Source organism: Gadus macrocephalus, chromosome 7 (genome assembly GCF_031168955.1).
Source record: "Gadus macrocephalus chromosome 7, ASM3116895v1".
NCBI lineage: Eukaryota > Metazoa > Chordata > Actinopteri > Gadiformes > Gadidae > Gadus > Gadus macrocephalus.
Window position 1 is genome coordinate 17,052,489 of NC_082388.1, and position 23,157 is coordinate 17,075,645.

At 42.9% G+C, this 23,157-nt stretch overlaps 1 long non-coding RNA gene across 1 annotated transcript; it reads right to left on the reverse strand.

Moving 5' to 3' along the window:
* Nucleotides 1-4,435: 4,435 nt before the first annotated feature.
* LOC132461719 (uncharacterized) lies at nt 4,436-20,053 on the reverse strand. Its single transcript, XR_009526666.1, has 4 exons — nt 19,581-20,053; nt 9,590-9,660; nt 8,453-8,555; nt 4,436-7,351 (listed from the first exon to the last, which is right to left on the reverse strand). It is a non-coding gene; the product is annotated as an uncharacterized LOC132461719 (long non-coding RNA).
* Nucleotides 20,054-23,157: the final 3,104 nt, after the last annotated feature.

Below are 23,157 nucleotides of genomic sequence, written 5' to 3' on the forward strand. Positions count from 1 at the left end.
GCCGTGCCGCACAGGGCTATATCCCCAACTCACAGTGCAGATCATACGTAATTGGGAGATGGCTAGCTATACCCTGCAGACTCGCCCGTTATTGAGTCGCACAAGTGGGGTTAACGTGGGTGAAGTGCTAAAACAGGCAGCGATGGAATGAGTTGAATTCACAAACACTGCAGTTGTAACAGGTAATTCTTAAAATATGGACACTGTGTTCAGTGGAAGCGGGTAGCTCAATTTATATGTTTATAGTAGTGTTCCTTCTATAAACCTATAAAGCTAGCTAGCCAGCGGGGGCCACAGGTACCCCACGCCAGCTGCTTGCTTGGCCGGGTGCGAAGATTGGCGACCTTCTTTCATAGGAGCACTAAAGCCACTGCAGTTTGATTCTCTAAACACACTCGGTGACAGCTTCTGTCTCACAAACTCATAGTGGACGTGTCAACCAGATGGGACAGTGTGTATGATATGCTCGAACGCTATCTGGAAGAACAGACGGCTGTTTTGGCCGTCCTGATGAGCACCGAAGCAAGAGGAAAAGCCAGAGACACTGATACGTTGGATGTCGGTGATATATCAGATGCGGAGGGCATTGTAAAGGTGCTCAAACCCCTAAAGACTGCTACAACAGTTGGTGGTGACAAGAAGCAGCCCACTCTATCACCACTCTAAGATTGTGCGGCTTGTGTCCATGTTCGAGAGGAGCATGTCACCACGTGAGGGGAACTCCCCCGTCGAAGGGAGTCTGAAGAGCAACATTCTGACAGACATCTCCTAGACCTGTGATTCAAGAGTCTTGTTCAACTGTAATCCTACCCTTACACACTGTATGGGCACGCATAGCCTTGCTTATAGGTTAGCATACCCTGGCAGGGTGCAGGCTATCATTGTTTTTAAGAAAACATGAGAGATCAGGCCAAATATTTTATCTTTTTGATGGGGTTCAAACAAAACTATAAGGCATTACAGAATAGCACAACCAAACACAAAGATCCCATATTCTGCTTTTTAGAGAAAATAATTGCATTTGGGGGTATGACTAGAATCGGGTTACATTAGCCTGGCTAACGCCAGACCTCATCTCAATCTACATTGAGATGAGGTCTGGGAACAACACATTAATTTTCTCGATTTCTGCTGCCGTCGTTGTGGTGCCCGGGTGGACGCGGCTGGGGCCGCCCTCTCCCGTGGCACAACGACAGTGGCTTCCCTGTCCGGGCAGGACGAGGAACGGGTCCGGAAACCCAGGCCACCGGACCTCGAGCCGGAGCAGTGTCGGCAGGACTACGGGTGGACTGGACAGCGTCCAGTCCATCCCAACCGCCGGTGTGGCCTGCGACGGGCCAGACGGCGGAGGATGGGGTCCCCGAACGGCCCTCCAGCGCCCCCCTACGGCAGGAACTGGTGGGGGCCCAGATAGAGGTGGTCCCCGACCACACCCCCAGGTCCTCTGCCGACAGCTGGAGACGGGCGTCCCAACCAGGGAGGAAGGCTGCGCCGCAACGGGGCCGCCACTGGCAGGGGCCAAGGCGGCGGCGCCGGCCCCCTGAACACTTGGGACTGTGCATTGGGTGTTGGGGTCGTCGGGACATCTGACCCCTAAGGTGGGGGCTGTGTGGCGACTCCTACGGGGGTCGCACCGGGGATTCTGGGGATCCGAGATGCCGGTTGGGGAAAAGGGGTTTTATTGTCTTTACGTGTTGGGGTTAACGGGTATGGGGTGTGTGCTCGGTAGAATGTAGTTGTGTGTTGTGGAGTGTTGCTTGTTGTGTGTAGTTCTTGCCGGCAACCGTTACCAAGAGTTGCATGTCCGTTGGTTGGGTGTGCGGTGCGCTGTGTGTTGTGTGGCGTGTTAAATAAAGGCAGCTCTCGTAGTCGTGCGGTGTACGGGGCACGAGAGTTGCGTCATCGCTTAACCTGGGCTCCCGTCTCGTCCTTCCCGCACTGCTCGCCACAATACATATATATGGTTTAATGTGACCTGTCTGGATTTGAATTAATGTACCCTGTTCAATCGCAGATTTCTCCCCAAGATACATTTCTGCCTTTTGCAAGGAAAAATTACAATAAATCTGAATATATATAATGTTTCAATGTAGATAGAAATGAAAGAAGGGTGCTTAGGGATTGCAACGAAAATATTGATTTAATTCCTTTTATTTGCGACGGATTTCCTACTGCACACTTATCATCCTAATGCTGCTGCTGTTGGTAGTCTCTAAATGGATCTGGCTGATTGGATATCGCAAATGTATTTAACTTTCAGTTTGGTTGACGTTCCTGGGGGTCTGTCATTATTGTACAGCCTGTCGTCTGGATGGGGAACTCTGCATACCAGCCTCTGCAGCTCCCAAACATTGGCAAACAAAGCTATTTTATTCAGACACATAAACAAACATCCATTACTTTGCAACAGCAAAGACTATATATATATATATATATATATATATATATATATTAGAGCTGTCAAGCGATTAAAATATTTAATCGTGATTAATCGCATTAATGTCATAGTTTACTCAAGATTAATCGCAAATTCTTTTTCTATGCTAAATATCCCTTGATTTTTTTGTCCCATAATTCTTCTCATTTTAATTCTCTTATCAACATGGTGAAGTGCATCGGCTTACCTTGTGCAAATGATTTTTTATTGATAACAACATTGGCATATACTGATCAAAACAGGACGATACAAAAAAAGAGCCTATAGTGCAATTAAACGACTGCTTTGAACAAATGTCATTTGAACATAGCAGTCAGGCTACTGCTTCTTTGTTTTTGAGGCAAAGATTTTTTTTATTTTTAATAAAATAATTGCGTTAATCGCGCGATAATTTTTAACGTCGTTAAAATTGGTTTGCGTTAACGCCGTTAATAACGCGTTTAACTGACAGCTCTAATATATATATATATATATATATATATACATTAATATAGATACAGATAGATACAAATTAATATGTAGATAAATATATCCTGCTCCAAAGATACATAACATAATATAAAATGTTTATTCGTAACATCTCATCAAAAAAATCTGCAATGTCTATGAAGTAACGCAAAATTCATTAAATAAGTAATTACGAAGTAATGAGAAATATTCAATTTTTAAAATAACTTCCACATTATTGCAAACATATGGGTCATTTCTACACCACAACGGGGGGACTGCATGAAGACCTTCCAACATTAAGTCCCCCTCTCCCAGCAAGGATTTGAACCAAGATGGAACCAAGAGGCTCCTGGGTGAATAAGGCCCGGAAAGGCAAAGATAAGTGCCACAAAAGACAGATAAGTGCAGCAAAAAAAACATTTAAATAGGCAGAAGAAGATGAACAAAAACTTGAAAAACATGCCACATCACTCAGGGTAATGATTCCGGTTAAAAAGCTGAGCTATCGAGTCATTAAACCTGACAGCAGGTGTGCAATGAGAAGGAAAATGATGGCAAGAGCCAGGATATAAATACGTACAGTTTGACAGTATTTTATAGCCGTGACCATAATTTATGTATAATTTTCAGATGACTTGCGGACGCAACAACAAAGGGAGCGTTGATGCCGGACCAAAAGGTCAGCGGCAGGTAAAGGGTTTGGGAATGTGTGCGTGGGCGAGATGCAGAACACAAAGTAAAAGAAATAAACGCCACATGTCAGAAGTGGAGTATACCGCCTTCGGCAAGAAAATAATTTACATAGCGCACTAATTAACTCCGAGGCGCTAGTCTGGAGTGAGAGAATCCATTATACCCTTGTGCTTACTCAGCAGAAAATTACAGGGGGAGAGAAATGGGACGGGTCGGCCCTCTTGTTTGACCTGGCAGAGACCACGAGGAGCTCCGCCACGCTCACATTCAGAGTCTCGGCAGGAAGTGCCAAAAGGTCAAACAATAAAGCACAACTTATTTGTCCCATTTCCGTTCCTACTGAAATAAAGCATGTCTTTCCCAACAGTAAGGCTACATGCATATCGGGTCACAAACTATCCCCTTTTTTAAAGTGATATGATAAAAAGCATTTTTATCAGGTAGATGTGTAGTTGACGAGGTTAAGCCAAAGATACAAGGACATTACAGATGCAGCCGTTCAAATAAGGCAACTCGGAGCTCAAGATCCAATGAAAAACCGCTCCCACTGCCAGTAAACCTTGGCAGAGAAACTTGGCAGGAAGTTGGACACTCGCACGTGCTCAGGCGCGCAGTCACACACACATAAACACATAAATCTGTGTTCCTGGGCTGTCGCAACCTCTAAAACAAAGAGATAAATGTAACTCAATCTGCATATGTTTCCAAATGACCTCTGTGCAAAGTCTTCCTAGCCAGCTCCTACTTCCTCCTCAGTGTGTGTGCGTATGTGTGTGTCTCTCCAGCAAGGCCATTGTTGCCATGACCGTCTGGATGCACAAGGTCACAAGACAAGGACACGCACTCACACAATGGTTTCATTTCTTGAGCTTTTATTCAAATTGACTGAAAGGGCATTCGGATGGAGATGAAATGATCAGACAGAGGTTATGTATCTTGCTCAAGGGCACTTGTGAGGTAAGGCTATTGATATTGGGGATTGAGCCGTGTACCATCTGGGTGGAAGTGCAAACCCGGTAGCCATTGGACTGCCTCTATCTAATCTGTATCTTATCCATCTTTCGCTTAATGTTTACTCCCATTTCCATTTAAATAGAAGTACTGTTTCGGTTGGACAAGTGCTTATGCAACTGATGACAGCTGTGCCATGTCCTACTTCAGACACAGCCCTGATAGGGAGCCATGAGCCCAGTGAGGAAACACAGGAGCCCAGCCAGTACTCTGGCATCAGCGGCAGTTGATATCACAGTGACGATAATGCCTTTCATACCGTTGAGGGATAAATAAGAGGCGCATCAAAGCAGAGACACCTGCACCAGTCACACATTGATGGACAATCGGCAGCACGCTGAACCCATCACGGCTGACAGCAAACAGTTAGGGTACATCAATAGTTTCGCTCACATCTGTACTCTGCACCAGGTCTCCAACCCAGCTCTACCTGTGTAGATCTACCTTCATGCACATGAAGGGGCCGATGTGTCCACCGTCACCAACCAGCTAACACCACCTCTTAGATATGTTGCCGCTGTGTTGATCAGGTTGGGTGCCTAGGCTTCCTGTTGGCTAACAGGATTCTCTTGCATAGGGCTGTATTAGATGTATTAGAAGTGGGCCCATCTCTGCCCGAGTAAAATGATATTTAACATAAATATTTCTAAAACCAACATAAAAAAGATAAATTAAAGAGTTGGATAATACAAATCTAAAACACTTGGAATTTTGGAGTTGAATCTCTGTTGAGTCTTGGTCAGGAGACAGGTCCAATCGATCCACCAAAAACAAACAAACTAAACACACCTAGCAGCTGAGGTTCAGCCGGTTTGAGTGTAGTAGCTGGACTCCTGTGGGTCTGTCCTCCATCTGCAGTCTGTTCACAGCCTTCCCGACGCCCTTAGCGTTGCATGTCAACAGCTGCAGCAGAGTGTAAGGCTCAAACAAGAGTCCGGCCAGAATTGATAGTGGGAGCGTGTGTGGTCATGGATTCCAACACGAGACAGGGTATGAAAAAAATAGCGTTTTGGCCTGGCCAGCCTGGGTGATGAACAGTTAACTATTAAAGGTCTACAAAGACAGATTATTCGTTGCAATCAACCAGCGTGTTTGTCTCTCTACCTCGCACTGTCTCCACATTACTGAAAAATGGGAGAACACAGACACTTTAAGCACAAATGTGTTGGATAAGAAAATAGATCCAACTTATCACGTTCCAAAATGATAATAAATGCTAATTATCGGGTTGTCGTTGTTTGATGGTCTGAGGCCTTTGGGTGTTGCATATTCATAGAGCATCATATTCTCTGGACACTAAGGTGAGGAAATTCTCCATTTCAAATGAGTTAAATTACTTCACCAAAAAATCCAACAAATACCTATTATAATATTCATTGTTTTTAAGGATTGAAGATATGGGGAGTTCAGGGTTTTGCTACTTGCCAGTTCTTAAAGACTTTTTTTTAAGAATTACTGAAGCATATCTTTTATGACATAACCACCTCGATTTTTTGAATACTTTTGCTCTGGAAGGATGAAAGCCAGAAACTCAAATAAAGATAAGGTCAGACTTTGAAAAGGGCAAAAGTTGTTATATAAATAATAATAGGTGATGACAGATATGGGATGAACTCGCCATTCAAGTGTTTAATGACACTCTTGTGGAAACCATTGTGGTTTCGGGAAGTCATTTGAGATTAATCTTGAAGCCCAAATAAATAAATAAATAACCATGCTTTGCCATCAGCCCTGCTAGCAGAAAAAAAGAGGTTTGAGCACACTTAAGAAACAAGTATTAAACTACTGAGATGAGTCTGCAAAGATGTTGAATAAAAGTCAGTGTCTAAACATGCTAACATGAATAAATAGAGAGATATCAAAACACACGGAAAATCCATGTTTAAAGAAAATCTATTCTTTTAAACAAAGTAAGACTTCGCTTAATTCAGAAAGACAAATGTTGTCAATGATGTTGAGCTCAAGGTGCTTTAACCGTATATTCCAGCACAACACTGTACAATGCGATGCATAAGGTAATTCATCCAGTGATAAAACGTCAGCTTAAAAAAGCTTACAATGACCACAATAACCAAATGAGTGGAGAGGTGAAACCAGTAAAGGACAAAATCCCGGGTGGGCAAGGCTTTGAAGGAACATTTCAAAATCAAACAAGACCCATTATCGTGTCTAGGATGGTCTGTTCTTGTCTCCTGTATTGTTTAGGGCCATACACCTTTCTAATTTCAAAATTGCGCTTTTGAGATATTTTCATTATTTAAGAGCAGATTGAATCGAATCGAATGAAATGGTGATTAATTGATTCAGAACCTTATGAATCGAAATCGAATCGATTTAGGAAATTGGCCACAATACCCAGCCCTAGTATTATTTGTTGAATAGTCTCTTCCTAACTCTTGTATTTTTCACAGTGTCTGTGACTGTGATGCACTTGGACTTCAAAACAATCGCCCTCTGGGATTTAATATAGCTTGAACCTTAACACTGCATGAAAGATAAATCATATCATGAAACAATACAAAATAATAGAGTGCAGAGGTGTGAAAGACAGTGATAGCAGGATCCTACAAGTTAATGCCATTGGTACTTTCCCCGTTCCTTTAAAAAATGTGATAGATGTAACCTCTTTGTTGGATGTTGCATTCACAACCTCAGGTGCACGGCAGTTTTCCTTTTTTTTTTGATGGAACCGCAGGAATATTTAAAACCCCGGTAGTAGAGGCCCAATGAGTCCTTCTGAAACATGAGGCGACAGGGAGTCTGCAATATAGAAATAAGTACTATTCCATTAAAAGCTTTATAGCCACGCTTAGGTACCTTAAACACGCATCTCACAGACCTTAAGTGAGGGAACAATTCTAGAGAACAGTGCCCTTGTGTCACTGCAGTCATCTGCATCATCGGTAATCTACCGATGTGGGTTTCTGATACTTCTGGCTTTGCCCTGACCCTTAACCACAACAACATCTAACACCTCAGTTTAACCCTTTCTGATACATCCTGGTAAACTAACAACAAAAATGGGAATGTTTAGCTTCATCCAGAAACATCGGTTAGAACCAATTAGAAAAGCAAAGCCAGGTAGCCGAAGACAACCTCAAATGATAATGCTTTAAACTACAGACATGATTCTACATTAAAACATAACAATGTAGGCATACATGATTTCACACAATGCCTTTAGATCAGAATCACGACATGCTGTGCTCGGTCAATAATTCAGCTCAAGTGCTTCCCCAACCGGGGGAATGCACTGTTGATATTCTCGCCATTGTTTGTACAGTCCAGACATAACCCGTCCCCAGTGTTAGGGCTATGTATTTACACAACTTTCACACTTGATACATGCTCCATAATCCTACCAGAACCGTGTAGCCTGGAGAGGCTTATTGGTGTTTTTTATCAGAACAGGAAGGAGCTCTTGCGATATGCTTGTATCATTGCCCGAGGCAAAACGTGGACAGAGAATAAATATGTAGAAGGCACTGGGTGAAACTTTAATCCAGAAACGTGTTACCGCCCACAAGAACAAAATAGACAGGGCAAGAGCAGAAGGCTACTTCTGTGCACTATTCCTTCCTCAATTAACACGGGAAGCTGCACTTAACAGAAACCACTAAAGACCTGCTCCTGGAGAGCTTTGGAAAGGACTGGGGATCGTTAAAGACTGCATATGTCAATTTCTTCCTTTTAAAACATTTGGGTTGGATCGAGAAGTACCGTTGAGACGCCACTTGAGTGGGAAAGAAACTCAACTTGAATCGTCCTAACACACCACAAAGTGTATAACATTTTCCTCTCGATTCTCACAGGCCTGCGTTTTAAGAGTAACTTTGAGGTAGCTGGCTAAAAGAAAATTACCAGAATGTCCTTTATACATTACTGAGGTCTTCTCGGCTAAGTGGGGAAGAGTTGTGGACCATTGACTTGACAGAGGAACATCGAAGGCTTACTGTGTCCGTCCCTTGCATGGAGGATGAAAAGAGGAAAAATAATTCCGGGTTAAAAAAACACCCCACTATTCATCATTTGGTAAACCAGGTGCAACATAAAACAGACACAACAGAGGCACAGAGGTGCTTTATTAAGTCTGACAGATTTTCCGCCAATTTCCACACATGTGCAGCTTGACGGGGGTTGGTAAAGGACACAGAGGAGGGACAGAACTAGCACAGAACAGACCAGGGGGAGACGGGTTGGAAAGCACCCAGACGAAGCTCCTTCTGGGGAGGAGCACAAGAAGAAACCCTCCCCATGGATTATCTGGACACGTCTGTTCTGCCATCTACCGGCTCCTCTGGATTCATTCATAGAGCATATTGGTTATTGCACTTTTACATTTGAGATTGGTCATTTATCCAATATTGATATATTCTGGTCTATTGGTTTATGAATCATCTTTTCTTTTACTAAGATTATTTTTTTCATTTTTGTACTTAATTATAGAGAGCGATAGGAAGGTATGGGAGACAGGGGGGGGGTGCGGGCAGCAAAGGACCACGGGCAGGATTCAAACCTGGGTCGCTTCGATCAAACCTGAGCCTATGGTACGACTCTACCCGGTGAGCCACCGGGGTACCCATGTATTCTCTTTTCGATAGAAAGACATCCCACCTACAGATATAGAATTTTAATTTCTTAAAATGTATCCTACGAGGGGCCATGGCTACATCTTTACGGTTGACACAGCATTACTAGTGTTCTACGTTGGTAGCGCTGAAGGTAGACGTTTGGGAACATACAGGGAGGTGCAGTCGGGTGGATGATGTGCATAAAGCCGTGTTCATACCAAAGAGTGTATAAATACACGTGTTGTTCTCGCTCGTTGAACATTGTGTTAGCAACGGTGCAGAAGAGCGTCCGAAGCTACAGTGCTCTGTGCTACTGTAGCCTCTAACCTGCCACAGGCATAATACGCGGGGGACCACGTCAGATCACGTGGGCTTCACGGGGACCCGGCTGTCACGCGTAATCTGTTCACATCTGCCCCTTGCTCACCTTTTCTCCCATGTCCTGCGGCTGCTGCGTGGGGATCCTGTTTCACCATTCTGGCGGCCATTCTCCAGGTCCTGAACACAACGATGGATACATAGTGCATTGCAAGGTATAAGTCAACAATGTTATTGTCACAAATAAATATATGGTGACGTGTGTGTGTGTGTGTGTGTGTGTGTCAAAGTAACGCTTTAATTTGCATTACGTAAAGGCTGCTGTTTTAAGATCTTGCCACTAGAGGCTGCTACAACACAAGGAATGATTGGTACCGTCTTTGGCAGGTCCTTTAGGCATGTTCAAAACTGTAGTGGGTTTATGGTGCATTTCACTGGAATTTTGTTTAACCATTTAGAAAACATAACTTTTTTAATATTAATATTAGAATTTAATATTATTCTCAGATGATCAAAAGCAAAATATGTCTATGTGGTCCCATTTGTCTCGATACAAAGCTGTTCATATTCATAACATAATTCCAAACACCAAACACAAAAATGTAATTTGATAAAACCTGTTGTTTTTGGTAGCGCGCAGAGGATGCTGCATAACCACATATGAATCGATGGGCAGAATCCCTTCGCAAACTCTGAGGTTATGGGTAGTTTCTAATCCATACAAAGTTTCTGGTTCCGGAAGGACCTGTAACAGTTCACTATGCGGGCAGCAGTAAGCGGTAAAAGTGAATCAAAAGACGACCTTCTGAGTTCTGACAGCAGAAGTTACAGCACTACGGAAGCAAAGCAAACATTCAGGCATGTTTTTAATTAGCTGACGTCAGCGTGCAGAAGTAGACGCTATACCTGGAAGCATCTGCCACGGCTAATTCCATCATCCATTAAATAGACTCGTTCATATCAGTTATCACAACGCATTTTAAATCATTTCCAATAGAACACGTCATTAGTCATACCTACCGCACATTGTGATTGTGATTGAATAGGCCTATAGTGGCGATGGCCATTGTTTGCATTATTGATAGTCCATACTTAGATTTTGAAAACATGATGAGAACTCACTGTACTGCAGCTTCCCGACCTCAGACTGTGGTGTGAGAGCCATACGGGCTGTGACATTTGGGGTTTGCTTGCTGTCGAAAACAATGACCCGGAGATTTAATCACTGCAAACATCTGGTTCCCTCAGTGAGAGCTTCAATAGGAACCATGCAACACTGTAAGTTGGTTTGATTTTTCTGTTAGATGTCACAGGTGAGGCGATGTGTCAGAGGTGATGTCACTCACCATGAGGCGATATCACATGTAAGAGGACAACCTGGTCTCACAGGAATCCGTGAAATTACCACGGACACTTAACTCAAAATCCGTGGAATCCTCACGGAAACACGCCAATTTCCGTGATATGGCCACGGATTTTGCTCCAATGCAAGTTGATGACACTCATATTCCGTGGCGCACACACACAGATCCCCGTTTCAATAAACGAATCGACCACGGGCGCTTAACTCAAATTCCAAAGCGTATAACGAGAACACCAGACGATCTAGTTGTTGGCCAGCAGAGGCTGCATTTTAACCGAAATCGGCCTATAACCTTATACATAATAGTCTAACTGTATAGGCATATGTCGAATGTATGATATGCTGTAGGCCTACGTATAGACTATTTTTTTATATTTTAAATATTTAATTATTGTTATACCTGAACCACATTCCCCATAGAAAAAGTACACTGTGTTACAACCCTCTTCGTTGATTGGATTGGTGTAAGTGGATTTTCAATGGTCAGATACAGCTCTTGTTATAACGATAATAGTTACATGGACTACTACTAATTAATTCAATATTAAAGCAATGCATTTGAATCTGGAGATTATTTTCGATTTCAGAAGGGGGAGCGGGCTACGCAGGATTCGTCAAAACAACAATCTGGTGGTTGCCATCGACCATTTTGTATTTGTACCACATAGGTCATTTTAATGTCGATTTTAAATGCTCTTACACACTTGATTACATTGCTTCTTTATTCCGGTCACCAATTTATACATTGCATGGTCTTGCTGTGCGTACAATACAATGTAAAGTTGTTTTGTTTGTTTTCGGGCTGGTTTGCTAAAGAGGCTAATGTAGCAAACAATAAACAACGGCTAGACAATTTCGGGAGCGTGTCTATGTTCCCCGGGTCCTATCCCCTGGTCCTATGTTACCCTCTTTGTATGAGACTGGGGAACATAGGACCCTTTTAAAAAAAAAAAATGGTCCTATGTTCCCCGCTTTTCCCAAAAAGGGTACTATGTTCCCCGATATGTATGTGACCGGGGAACATAGAACCCTTTTTTTAAAAAAGGGTCCCCGGTCTATGTTCCCCGGTCTGTTACTTTTCCCCCCATTACTGCCAAATTCCGGCCGAGATAACTACCATTGCATGTCTTTACCTTTTGTGGAAGAGGGAGAGACGTCGGAGAACATGACGCAGTCTATTCATACGCCGGTAAACAAACCCCGAGAAGCACAATCCCTACGAGAGCTCCCCGTGCTACGGCCATCCGGAGGCGCACAGAGCTTTTGGCAGTGATATTATTATACAATGATATTATATTATACAGGCCTACTATTATATAAAGAGCTCCGGGAGTCGCAAACGGCAACAATCACTTTCTCCTCCATGCTGCAGTTCACCCCGGACTGCACTGCACTGACTTGGCCGGTTGAACGCTGATTGGCTGTTACGTTACACATGTCACTCAGGGGCCACGCTGTTGAACGCCGATTGGCTGTCATCATGCGAATGTCGCGTCAAAGTTTAAATATTTTTAAAGATTGATAGATTGCGGAGAACATAGGACCCTTTTCCCAGAAAAGGGTCCTATGTTCCCCGCTTTTCCCAAAAAGGGTCCTATGCTCCCCGGTATGTATGGCTACAGGGGAACATAGGACCCTTTTTGGGAAAAACGGGGAACATAGGACCCGGGGAACATAGGCCCCGGGGAACATACATGCAACAATCACAAAGACGAACAGGAACGCTATGAATGCTCCGAGACCGGAAGTGCAACTCGGAAGGCTGGCGTCCGAGGATTCAGGAACACACCATTACATCTGCACGAAACTCCGAGCAAAATCTCATACCCAACAGAGTGTTCAAAGCACTTTCCTTGGAGCTTAAGGTCCGAATCTCCCGGAAACTCAGATCGTTTTAGAATAGAATAGAATAGAATCTTTATTTGTCTTTGGGTTAAATACAATGTATTTACACAACGAAATTAAGGGGCAGATCTTGTTCAGTGCTTTTTTAAAAATAAATAAATAAATAGATAGAATACAGTAAGAAATATTAATGAATATATAACAATAACAACAATAACCCCTCCCCCTGCCTTCCACTTAAGGCACATTCAACTTAAGTGTCCTACACCCTCCCAGACGCCTTCTGCCCACATATATCTAAATAGCAGCAGGTCCAGGAAGGTAAGCAAGATGAGGAATGTCCAGAGGTAGTTGTGATCGTTTATGTGGTTGTCTATTGTATTGCACAGGGGTTATTTTTTGTTTAGCGTACGTATGGCCCAGGGGAAGAAGGCGTTTTTTTTTTTTGAAGGCGGCATGTCATTTGCTAGGTGATGTCACATGGGATGTGACTCGAGGTGATGTGACTTGTTAGGTGATGTCACAGGGGATGTGACTCCCACAGTGATGCCGCTTGTTAGGTGATGTTACAGGTTATGTCGCTCGTTAGGTGAAGGTACAGGTTTTGTCACATGTCAGGGGATGTCACTAGTTAGGTGATGATTCTTCTTTGGCGATGTCACTTGTAAGGTGAGGTCAAAGGTGATGCCACTTGTTGGGAGAAATCACTTGGTAGGTGATTTATTATCGTCATTGGTTCGGTAGAAAAAAAACCTCATCATGGTCGCTGATAAAGATCTCGAGTCGTTTGTGAGCTGGGGGGGAACGTGCTCACGGCTCCCTTGATTTCAGATTAATTTATCACAGACAAAGATAAGCCGAAAGTGCATAATTCATCTAAAACTACACAAAGAAATTATAAATTACTAAATGCCTTGAGGACAGATCCCCAAAAGGAAGGAAAAAAAGGACTTTGTTCTCATAGATAGGGTCAGGGTACTGGCCTGAGCGTGGTGATGGGGCTGGCCCTAGAGAACCTCGGGAAGCCCAGCTCCGTCCCAGCAGGTGGGGCAGGCGAGGAGTTCAAAGCCACGTCTTCCTGACCTAATTGTTCCTCCCAGGTCGAAAGATGAGAGAGAGTACCCCCTAGGAGGGCTCGCTCTCTCATCTGTTGCGATTTCTCTTTCGCTCTCCCTTTCCTTTGCACCCTTTCAACATTAATGCATTATGGGCCTAAAATCACCTTGACATCTTTGCTGGGTTTAGAGCCAAGAAGGCTGCTAGGTGAATCATATTTTTAAGCCCACCCATATCAGAGCCCCCTCACCTTTGTGGACATTTATTGTTCACAATATGGAGGACTAGCAATTAGCAAGCAACATTTGTGGCTTTCAGTGTGATTACCTTGACATTGTTCTGTCATGTTTATCATGCTGGGAGTATGGCTTTGTGTTAAAGGAGTGTACAAATGACTCATTTTACGGTGTAGCCACAGCCACCTGAACACACCGGCAAGTGAAATTGGACTGAGCACGTTTCACTGGTTTCATTGGTTACTAAACAAAAGAGGTGTAAAATAATGGATTCCATCCACCGTCACTCACTGACTCATGGCTTGGTGCTGGACCATTTTTTTCTCTCCGAGAACAAATGGGTATTATTAAAAATGTGTAAGAGCTATTGTTTGAAAGAATGTGGTTGAATGTGGTAGGCATGAGCAGGCCAGCGGCTAGGGGCTAGTCTACCCAGAACCCCAATATATACGGCTTCACTGAACACATTATTCAGGAAGATGCCAAATGTCTGTGTCGAAATTAACTTTATTCTCTCCAAGTTCTCAAAAGACTAGGACTGTCAAAAAAAAAAAAAAGGTTCCAAGACAAGAAATAAATAATACAATTCTGCTTCCCTTTTGGAAAGAAAAAAATATTGAATAGCTGTCAAGGATAAGATAGGCGAAAGGAAGAGAGAATGAATTATACGAGTATGGTACAGTATATTAATATATAAACACCATAGAGGAGTACCCTTTAGTAGGCCTGCTGTACAGTACGTAGATAGGTACGTTAACCTTAATACATTTCTAAAGGGCAATGACTTCCTGTCTTGGGAGAAGTTCCTCCAAACCAAACTCTAATTAGCACATGATTATGTAGATCAGGTTTAAATTATTTCAGATACACCGCACAACACAGTGAGAGTTATGCTCCCACTCTTACCATGTGTTCGTATAACATTAATTTATTGTCAATTTACCTTTATTTCATGACAGAAGAGGGTGCTGTGGGCAAGGTAACATATTTGAAGGAGGAAGCAAACAGGAGTATATACAACTCTGTAAATTACGTTTCATTCATTCTCTCCATCTCTCCTTGTTTGCTATAAAGTCTGTTTAATATCGTCCCCCCTCCCCAATACACATTCCCATGACCTCCACACATCTATTTCAGACTACTGCATTGACTTAGAGTGCATATATAGAAGTAGGACGTTTTTGACCACACACAAAATCTAGAACATACACTTCTGTCCCCGTCCTCCTACTGTATATATCCTTACACATTGATAACATGATCTTCCCACATACATCTGCACCCTTCCCTACTACCACCCCCTCTCTTCTTCTCTATCAAACCTACAACCACTGCTGGGAGCCCCCCGCTGTCACCGTCGGGCCTCTCTCTCTCTCCTCCTTCAAACCCCTTCCCTACCACTCTTCCAACGTCTCCCCTTGGTGCCCTTAACCCAGCATCGTCTTGTGTCCACTGCCACAGGAAGTCCTTCAGCGCACACACTCTGTCTGATGCTACACACAATACAATACTGTGCAATATAATCTGGTGCAGGGTACATTCAAGGATAGTCCAGTGTAGTATAGTACAGTATAATTTAGTATAGGTAGTATAGTATAGGGTTGGACAGTGACAGTATAGGTCAAGATATATCACAGTATATGATAGTACAATACAGTTTAGTATCATACCGTAGAGTATAATACAGTGCGGTAAATAATTTATAGTATATACATAATAGTATCAGAGTATAATATTGCAAAGTGCAGCACAGTATCACACTGTATAGTGGAGTATAGTTCGGTATAAAGTGGTTGGATAGATCGTCAGCGCTCAGTTTTAATCACATTGTAGTGTGCCAGGCAGCCTCTGGCTTACATCGAAAACCACATCAAGCGATTACCACTCAGCACCACAACAATGACACTTCAAAGTAAGGGTTATGGTTCCTTTAGAATGTCAAAATGAGGAGCTAGTGTCAGCAGCACAACGTGCATGCAGAACAGACGATGACAACGTCTTTTCCTTTCAGCGCCGTAGTGGAGGATACGCTCCTCATCATTAATCAACTGGACAAATGCATCTCCAGCAGGCTCGGTGTGACTGAGAGCGAGAGACACTGTTACAGAGACAGACAGAGACAGAGAGAGAGAGTTAAGTGGAAGAGGGCGACAGAGAAATAGGAGCGAAAGAGAGAGGGGGGGAGCGGGGAGGAGGGGAGCTAAGCAAATCAAGTCGGCTTTGATTAACTCACCTTGGACAAGAGGACGCGGATAACAAGATCCATTAGGTTGAATTTCCAGATTCTCCTGTATTGTGTTTTATGTCAATAAAATGGATGCCCACAGTCGTTCAAAAAGGTTAATTACACCCACCACCGAAAGACAATATTTACATAACGCAACACCAATTAGAAATCTTCAACTCCAATTAATCATCTGTATTTCTCTCCAGGAATTATTACCTCGTTGCACTCTCTAGGGGGTGTACATGGAGTTTAGACGTGATGAATATTAGCTATCATGAACAAAAAATCCAACATAATTATATTTTATTATCAACCATCTTAAGGCTGATACAATAATTCAGAGCTCAATTTTCATGGATGATTGAAGTTTAAACTGCAAAATTTAATTTATAGAATACCTCACATAATTCAGTGATAGGAAACAGGAGTTGAGGCAGTTTGAGACACAGTTTGAATATGCCACACGGGGGCGACCTATTACCGTTCCAGACCATACTGGTTGGTAGTCACAGGATGTCTCGATGGATAGAGGAAAATGGAATATGCAGAATGGGGTAATTTGGTTCTGGACAGACAGAAGTGGAGATGTATGCTACCACCGATCCAAAAGCCATTTACATTCAAGCCGACAAGAAAAGGGGGGAAAAAGGAAAAAGGAATGTCAATTATTTTGAGTTTCTCAACTCTCTGGTCCATTGCGGTTGTTTTGTTTTGCCGAATTCAATGTTCAATAAATCATAGTTTATTGAATATTGAACAGAGCATACATATGAAGGCCCAATAGTGATTGTATCATACAAACCATACTCCTCCACAACGCCCAGCGCCAGCCCTGAATCCATCCCTCTAGAGCCAACAGCTTTTTTGTATTACTCCTTGTTTGTGCGCAATCGAATAGCAATGCATATTCATCAATATTGTCTATCATCCAAATTTCACCTCAAAAGCCCTCAACCTTACTACCAACAAATCAAACAGTTTGACAGTAATCTACCAGACCCGGTGGGCTAACTTGCGGCATAAATTGGGTCCTGGTTGAACATGAAAGACATACAGGTCGAGGCACTCATTTAAGCCTTCTCCACTCTCCTCTAAAGGCTACATCTGAAGCATAGCCTTGGGCTGCTTCCTATCCCTCCTACAGCAGCCCCTTAAAAAAAGAGGAAGGGATATAAAAAAAAAAAAAAGAGTGCACTTACAAGAGCAAGACTGTCTCTGGCCTCCCTGCTCCAAGGTGCACGACTGAAGACCCGCGGTCCAATTTATAAAACCCTGCACAGGAGCAGGTCACATGGATATTCCAAAAAAAAGGAATGATTCACATTTGATGCATAATTGTGTTTTCCATGCTGCCCAGTTCCTGCTCCATTGAACCGTTTGGAAAATTAACAGCTTCATCTCTTTGTGATAGCAGCCATGAGGGTGGCCTTTAATGTAAATTAAAAGGGGATTTAGAAATACGTTTGGATGACGTATTAAACATTCAACAAAACAGACGAACAAAAGCAGAAAATGTCATCTTGATGTGATTGGGACTAGGAAGAGCTCTTAATGTGTACAGAACCGGCAGCTAAAAGCAGGAGGTTTATAAAGGGATCCGGACGCTGCCAGTCAACCACTGAAACCATACATTTAGGCTTTTCAACTGCCAATCTACGTTCACCACAATCATTATGCTAAGAACATACAATTATCTTTGATCAATCTAGGCAAAAAATGACACTGCAAATGATATTGAAATGCCGCCAAAACCACCAGCATGCAATTGTTTTGCTGTACCGTGGATTTCAGTGTGAATCATGCCACTACATCAAAAAATCATCTACCCACCAATCCCTCTCCAAAAACCCATATTTGGGTCCCTTTAGTCCACTTTTGAATCAGTAAAGCGTTCCCTGGATTAACGGTGGATTTGGCTAACGGACAGATTAAAAAGGTCTGGGCTGGACTCGCCCGCCTCAGGTCCCGACCGTCGATGACAACAATGCCAAGGAGAGATGAGCTCAACTCTGACCCACTTCCAGTGTTTTCTGTACATTTCCAGGGGTTCGCCTGCCCAGGAACGTAATCCCGCTGGCCCACGACGAGGTTATAATTCCCCTCAGGACAGTCCGTTGTCTGCTGTCATTTGGAATTTTTTCTTCAACCATAAACTAATTATATCGTTAATCATTGCTGACACATTTTCAACCAATCGCAATTCCAATCCTTCAAGGATAGTTAGTGTAAAATGTTTGCGCAGACAGCGAGATATATGGGCAGAGGGGTATATCCATAAGTGGATTTTTCCCAATTTGTGGCACTGCGTTTTACGATCGTCAGGCAGTCTATTTACTGCATCGGTATTACCGCCCCACTCCTCTTAGCTCTCCCCGAAGACCCCCCGCAAGCCCCTAATACAGTATTGACTTATATTTCATCCCACACACAGACACACAGATTCCGTCAAGGTAGTGGAGAGCACATTAGGCTCTCCAGAGGGCCTTCACGCATACTTTCCAGGAGGGTGGCTCTTAGACTTCCTTCTTCCTCAATTTCCACCCCTCCTTTGGCTGGAGCTCACCCGGAGGAGACAAACGTTCCTCTCCCTTAAGGATCCTTTCCCTCACCTAGCTCTACAAATATTTGAAGGATGTTAAGTTGCCGGCCCTGCTGAGAGCAGGGGAGACTGGGAGAGAGAGAGAGAGAGAGAGAGAGGCACCTTCAGAGGTCGCCATGGTGACTTCAGAACGTGGACAGGTCTCTTGCGTCCCAAAGACTATAGGGCTGCTGTCATGGTACGGTGTGCAGGTGCTGTAGACTTCTGCCCAGGGCCGATGCTGCTCATAGACTGTATATGTGGTTGCATAGGGCACCATTTCTGCATAGGGAGCGGAGAAGGAGATGGAAAAGGTTATAGAGCCTAGGATGCAAACATGTAGTGCACCCCAAGTGCACATTTTGACCATGAAGTAAAATATACAGTTTAAAGGGTTTTCTCTTCATTTGAATGTGATTCGCTACTCTTAGTTATTAAACAAGGATTCAAACTCAACTGGTGGATTAACATGAAAGATTACAGAAAAATAAAAAAATAATTTAAAAGGGTAATTGATGTGCCTCTTTATAATGTGGCTTAAACTGAGTTTTCACTGAAAACAGCAGTAGGCTTTTCTTGGTCAATATCACAACAAAGAACATATCTAAAAGAAAGTCAAGTACTTGCTGAACAAAGAACATTTAACTATGAGAATTTCGTGAACCTGTGACGCGCCAGACCTACCGCACTCGTTATTTATCTGGGTAGACAACCTGTAACCAAATTTCAGTCCCTAAGTGGAGCGTTGAACTTGAGGTGTGTTCCTAAACTTTTCCAAGGTGAGTGCAATCTTACCTATCTAGGGGGTTAGGAGGAAATCAAAGCAGGTCCACAGCCTCGTAGGCGAACAGCACTCTCTCCGTGTATGGCAAGGCTTGCCATATCCGTGACATGCCGCACCGGCACCTCGTCTCCAGGTGACCAGCCCGCGCTTTGAATCCCGTCGTTCAGTTTCCCCTTGTGTATACAACCAAAAGTTCCCTCATTGAGGTGTCTTTACAGAAACATGTGTCCTTCGTGTTTTATTCCTTCAAACTCCCAAGTCTCACCTGCAGAGAGCCACCTCCAGAGACTCCCCACTCAGAGTCTCACTTCCTGAGACTCACCAGGCCACAGAGCTGTTGCCATTTACCGCTAATGAGCACCTCAACACCGCCCCCTCTGTGTGATGTCAGTACTGACCCTAACACTGAGCACACAAAACTAACCCTAATCGTGACAAACCTACAAATGGAGTTGAGCTTATTCAGGCTTTGGTCGTCTTAAATGGAAATCAGCATGCCCATTCTATACAGACATGCTTCAGCAGCCTGAACCGTAGTAGTCGAATGACCTTTGCTCGGTCCAAGCACAAAGTTCACCCTGTTCTGCAAATATCTACTGCAAGAATACAAAATAGACCCATTTCATATTCTGACTATTTGAAAAACAAAATCTGTTTCAACCAAAAAAATGAAAATGCCACAGGTTGCTGCTCAATAAGACAAAACAATTTACTAGGAAATGCAGAATAAGTGGACCGCAATTTGCCACTGGAAGACAAAGAGAAACCTTTGTGTTTTCAGTGGTAAGTGGTTGTGATTATGATTTCACAAGATGAGAGTGACAACAGATAAAGTCAAAGCAGAAACGGAGGGAAGCAGGAAAGTGGAGATCGGTGTTAGAGCTGCTCTACCACAGGGGAAGGAAAGGTTAAACACCATTATTATAGACAGTCTGAGCATTATTTTACGATACAGACGTATTAATGTTCATTGAGGTGAACGATCAGATTTAAAAGCAGGGCTTTTTATATCAGACATTTGCTTTAAAAACCCTTTGTGTCTTCTAGGGACAGCGGCAAATTACTTTGCCGTAATGAGCAAGCCATTATTAGAAGGAATGACTTAATCATCCTAAAAAAAAATCTAAATTAGTAAGTGTTGAATTTGAGATGGGAAAATTAAGAACATTAAATAAATTATCAAAGCCTCTTCTTCAAAGGACCAAAATATTCCTTTTAATGCTCAAGTACTTACGGTACTAGAATTAGTAAACCTCAATTCATCAAAAATAGATACATAGCCCTATTATTAATTTGTATCATATGTTTTGGCTGTGTTTGTGTGTGGTGTGTGTGTGTGTGTGTGTGTGTGTTTGTGTGTCTATGTGTCGATTCGGAAAGTAGCATCAGTGCAGCATATTGCCTTGTCTAGCCACACTGCGGATACTTTGCGCTAGCCAAACGGTGTCCATGACAAAGCCATCAAAGTTTTGACAGCATCAATTAATTGTTGTTCCAAAATATTGTTTCTTGTTCTAAATCCTTTTGTCCTGTAAATATGCAACCGTGACATTAAAAAACCTATGCAGTGAAACTGCTTGATGTTTTGTAAACATAACAACTGTCTTTAAAAAAAAGAAAAAAAGAAACAAAGGTGCAAATAAAGTTACTGTCAAAGCCAAGAATGAATTATTTTTTGGGAGAAGATGTATGCATTCAGTCATCTATCTTAACTGCTACTACTATCAATCCTAATATAACGATTATGACCCAGGTTGTTGTTAAAATGTCATTTGTAACACATGTAATCACTCAGTAATGTATCAACCTTTAAAAGCACATACTTAATATGGAATAACATTATTTAACAGCCTTAACCTTACCTAGTATGCAGGTCACATTTGATCCAATACCCAAATTTGACCTGTAACCCAAACAACACATGATGTTCAGTTTCGTTATTGCATATTACATATTAAGTACATGTGGCCACAATTCCTGTAACACAGAACCTTTCAACGTGTGTTAATCTGAAGCGACAGCGTACACTAACTGAGGATGCCTTGAAGACTTCATCCATCATCATGTGTGCTCACCTGTTTTGCACTGGGGACTAAAATGACCTTCCAGGATAAATAAAGTCTTATATTATCTTACCCCGAGGTGTGTGATGTGTGATCTCCATGTGTTGAATCTCAAGGTTTTCTTCCTTTTCCCTTAAGGGTTTCTGCAAGGTTGTGTGCGGCGGGGGGATGCCAATTTGTGACGCCACCGGTTGAGTGTGCAATGAATGTCTTCAAAGAGTTACCTTACCGAACACAACCCAAACCTTAGGGACTCAACACATGGTTGGAGGACAAGTTGGTTCTTGTCAGGTTTCGCGTCGATGTCTGGATGCTTTTAGGTCAGATGTGGTCCTCCAGGAATTATGAAAGGATATTGATCTGTGTATTGATTAGGGGTGTAACGGTACACAACAGTCACGGTTCGGTACGTACCTCGGTTTTGAAGTCACGGTACGGTACAGGACGGTTCGGTTCATAGTTATGGTGAAAAAACTGATTGCTTGACAGAACGAACATAAGTTTAATTAGTAACGAATTAAACAACAGTTTTAGCTGTCAGTATGAAACATACAAATAAAATGATGCAATTCTCCAATAACCCTAACATAAAATTAATGAAAAATCCAGTTTTAATGCTCAGTCTAGGCTCTTTAAGCTGGTATGTAAACAAAGAGTTTGTAACATATTCCTGCAGCTCTCTAAAGCTCTGAAGTTCTCATAAATATAATCAATCATTAAATAAAAGTGCAACTGCAGCCTTAACTTAAATTACATCTTATGTATTTTATAATCTATTGGTGTTTTCATTGCCTCTCGTAGGTCAGAGGCAATGAAAACACCAATAGACCTGGTGATGGCATTTGCCCGTTCTGAATTCCCAGACAGGTGTAGGGGTTGATTAAATAGTGTAGGGAGCTGGGTTTGAACGATTTGAACAACTTTTTTTCATTTTGCAGCGGTGACAGTAACACCTGGATGGTGCCGTCACGTTAAAATTGTACCGGGGGCGAAAATTTGTGCAAGTTCGATGTGTTTCTATTTGCATAGACGATCGCTGTTGAACAATGTCTGCACACAGCTTTCGACTTGTCCACTCGTCTTTCCCCATTGTGATAATTAACCTGGAATCCAAAGTTCTCCCACACTTGGGATTTAAATGACAGGGGGGCATCTTCAAGCTCCGGTTTTCTGTTGTCGCTCGCCATGCAGTTCGCTCTCAGTTCGCTAGTAGACATCAATCCACACACAGTCGCGATCGCGCTCTGCTACTGCTACTACGCGGAGTTCGCGCACGTGCGAGCCGAGCCTAATAAGGCTAAACGGTCCGGGGGGAACTCCGACTTCAAGTTTTAAGTTCCGCACCGCAAAACAAGCCTTTACATTCGCCATATTAACGCTATGTACGCCACATTTACGGACCGCGGTACACCTCTGTAACCGCACCGAAGTGCCTGTACCGTGACGGTTCGGTTCAAATACGTGTACCGTTACACCCCTAGTATTGATTGTAGAGAAGTTTTTCTTTGTTCCTTCGCTTGTGAAC